The sequence below is a fragment of the Suricata suricatta genome, chromosome 16 (genome assembly GCF_006229205.1).
Source record: "Suricata suricatta isolate VVHF042 chromosome 16, meerkat_22Aug2017_6uvM2_HiC, whole genome shotgun sequence".
NCBI lineage: Eukaryota > Metazoa > Chordata > Mammalia > Carnivora > Herpestidae > Suricata > Suricata suricatta.
The window spans coordinates 17,338,615-17,342,285 of NC_043715.1; the positions used below are offsets into that span (position 1 = coordinate 17,338,615).

The window sequence follows — 3,671 nt, forward strand, 5'->3', positions numbered from 1 at the left end:
TCTTCTTCATCTTCTTCATCTTCTTCATCTTCTTCTTTTCTTCTCTTGAGAGTGCAGGCTCATTTTCTGTGCATGGGAGTGGTCAGGAGGTGATGGGAGGCAGAACGGGCACTCACCTCACAGAAGTGAAGGCAGTGGGAAACACACATTTATGACACTTACGAGTTCTCTACGCCCTGTTGAGGGCCAGGAGCCTGGGCAGCCAGGAGGCATTGCAGGATGCCTGGGCCAGCTGGGAAGATGGGCATCATGTTGAGTCACGGCCCCTGCCCCTTTAGGAGTTAATACACATTTAGTGCATGAATGAATGAACTCAAGGTTAGGAAGAGAAGGCAGCTGTATGGGGTTGGTTTGGGGATCCACAGGGTTTTCTGGTGGCGGTAACTTGTAGGTTGCCTATGTCCTGGCTCCTCTGGAGAACAGTAGGACTTCAGACCAAGGTTTGAAAAGTATTTTCTAGGGGCACCTGGCTCAGTCAGTTTAGTGTCTGACTCCATTTTTCAGCAGAGGTCACGATCTCACAGTTTGTGGGTTCAAGACCCACATCAGGCTTGGTATTCTCTCTCGTCCTCTCCCTCTCTTTCTCTCCCCCTCTCTCTGCTTCTCCCCGTTATGCTTACTCTCTCTCTCTCCCAAAATAAGCCAATTTTTGAAATTAAATAAAAAGCATGTTCTATGGAAAACAGCATCGTAGGAGTAGCTGATATTGGATAGCGTGGAGGTGAGCAGTGTGTATCAGCTGGGCATCTAACAGAAGTATCTGGAGAACTTTCCCCAGTCCCCAGTCCTGATATGTGCCCCTAGTGTGTGTGAAAAGTTAAAGACGCTACTCAAATGCTTCTGATACTTCTGTCGCCCTGGTGGTGGGATGGGGACTGTGGCTCTCAAAGGGCAGCACTAGGCATCCCCGGTGGGATGGAGCTGTTCTGAGTCTTTCCTGTTTCAATGTCAGTATCCTGGTTGTGACATTATACTATACTTTTGTAAGATATTACCATTGGGGAAGTTGGGCAAACAGTACATTGGAGCTCACATTCTATTGTTTTTTTATTAATGTTTTATTTTATTTTTGAGAGAGAGAGAGAGAGAGAGAGAGAGAGAGAGCAAGAAGGGAGAGGTAGAGAGAGATGGAGACACAGAATCTAGAGTAGGCTTCAGGCTCCGAGCTGTCAGCATAGAGCCTAATGTGGGACTTGAATTCACAAACTGTGAGATCATGGCCTCTGCCGAAGTCGAACACTTTATCCACTGAGCCACCCAGGCGCCCCAGGAGCTCACATTCTAAAAACTGCCCATATACTTCCATTATCTCAAAATAAAAGTTTCATTAAAAAGAAAGCCACTGGTATGGAGAGAAGGGAGGTCTCAAGAGGGGATTCGGAAAGAATACACCCTAATGTGTTGAATGTTGTGTGTGGGAGGGACGGGCTGGTGATTTATGATAGAAAAGTAAGAGAGGGGCGCCTGGGTATCAGTCAGTAGAGCCTACAACTCTTGACCTTGGCATTGTGAGTTCAGCCCCACATTGGGCATGAAACCTATATAAAATTAAGAGAAAAAGTGAAGTAAAAGTGTGAGAGAAATAGGCAAATTAAGAAAAATGTGTATCAGGGAAGGCAAAAGTCAAGTTTGTCAATTGTGACAGATGATGCAGAGAAGTCCAATTGCAAAAAGACCATAAAGGTGTTTGATTTGTAAATCCAAAGTGCACAGAGCCACAGTTGTCAAGGCAATGAATTGTACATGTAGGTAGTGGAGGAAAAGGAAGCTGAATGAAGGGAATTTGTTTTTGTTTTTGTTTTTGAGAGAGAGAGAGCAATCCTGAGAAGCACAGCATGAGGAAGGGAATGGGGCAGAGGGAGAGAGAAAATCTTAAGCAGGTTCCATGCCCAGTGTGGGACCCCATGCAGAGCCCCACGTGGAGCTTCATTATGACCTGAGACCAAATCAGGAGTGGGGCACTTAATCTGCCGAGCCACCCAGCAGCCCCTGAAGGGAATTATTTTTAAGTGACTTGCATGTTTGCAACACAAGAGGAAGCACTTTGCAGTGAAGAGGGTCCTGATGATTTGGCAGATCAGTGGGGAGTAGGTAGGGCCTGGTCTTGGAAGGACACATTCTAGCTGAGCGGTGGGGCTTAGCTCAAGATAGGGCAAGGAGGGGAGTGGCAGGAGAGTAGCAGCACCGTGGAAGGCAGGGAAGCCGAGGGATTTTTCCTGAGAGACTTGTTTTAAAACTTTTTTCTTTATGTTTTATTTATTTTTGATACAGAGAGAGACAGAGCATGAGAGAGGGAGGGGCAGAGAGAGAAGGAGACACAGAATCTGAAGCAGGCTCCAGGCTCTGAGCTGGCTGTCAGCGCAGAGCCTGACGCGGGGCTCGAACCCACGAACGTGAGATCTGACCTGAGCCGAAGCCGGAGGCTTAACCGACTGAGCCACCCAGGCGCCCCAAGAGACTTGTTTTATAAGGTGTGGGAAGCCAGTCTTCTGTTGGCAATGAGGGTAGCAGGAGTGGGGTGGGGCACTGAGGAAAGAGAGGGCATGTTGGCCCTGTTCCTGTGGGGAGTGGGCTGGGAGGTTTGCCTGGCAGCTCAGTGTGCATAGTGATCCTGGATTTCAGCTTGATGGGAAGGAGAGCTGTCAAGTTTGTCAGGGGGATGCCCATGGCTGGGGATTGACATGCCAGCGTCTACAGCAGGGCAGGGGCAGAGCCATCTTGGGTGCTAGCACGGTGACACGGGAGGGAGGGAGTGTGTGTTGTCCAAATGTGAGAGTCAGAAAGGGAGGTTCCTGTGTTGAGATCACAGGCTGAGGACCTGACTTCTAAGGGGTTAACTGAAATAGAGGCAAGCGGGTCCTAGAAATGAGAGCTGGGCATCCATAAGCCTTCCAGAATGCCAGAATGGGTCAAGGGCAGGGTCTAATCCTAGGGGAATGTGGTGGTGCACTGAGTATTATTAATCTTGTTACTCATCCTTTGAGCCCACACCCAGGCCCCCAAGAGCTCATTCAAGAGTTAGGTATAGGGGGCGCCTGGGTGGCTTAGTCAGTTAAGCCTCCGGCTTCAGCTCAGGTCAGATCTCATGTTCGTGGGTTCGAGCCCTGCGTCAGGCTCTGTGCTGACAGCCAACTCAGAGCCTGGAGCCTGCTTTCAGTTCTGTGTCTCCTTCTCACTCTGCCCCTCCCCATCTCATGCTCTGTCTCTCTCTGTATCAAAAATAAATAAAACATTAAAAAAAAAAAGAGGTATAGCCTTTCCTGGCCTGCACCTTCCTTGACCCCCAGAAAAACCTCTTGGATTTAAAAAGGGAATGGGAGAAAGACTGTGAGGGATCGTGAGGACTCGTGGGGTCAGAGCCTAAGGAACAGGGACCTAAAGGCCAAATTGTTTAGTTGGTTGTAATGCCCCCTTGGCATGTTTGATGGATGTTTCTTCTGGGAGAGTCAATATGGCTCATGAAGAAACAGAGAGGCCTCTGCCAGAGGACACGGAGGCCTTCCATCCTGACCTGTCCCCTATGGAGAACAGAAGCAAGCTGGCCAGGAACCCTTGCTTGGAATGAGTAGGTGCCTAGGGACTAAGACAAGTACTGGCCATGGCATCGGATGGTGCCTGGTGCCCCCTGGTGGATCTGGCATGTCTCTGCAGGCTGGCTGCCTGGATGATCT

The 3,671-nt window shown here is 49.2% G+C and overlaps 1 protein-coding gene across 1 annotated transcript in view; it reads right to left on the reverse strand.

Moving 5' to 3' along the window:
• DUS2 (dihydrouridine synthase 2) overlaps positions 1–3,671 on the reverse strand; it is a 36,529-nt gene that overhangs the window by 32,390 nt on the left and 468 nt on the right. The gene's annotated exons all lie outside the window — the stretch shown is intronic.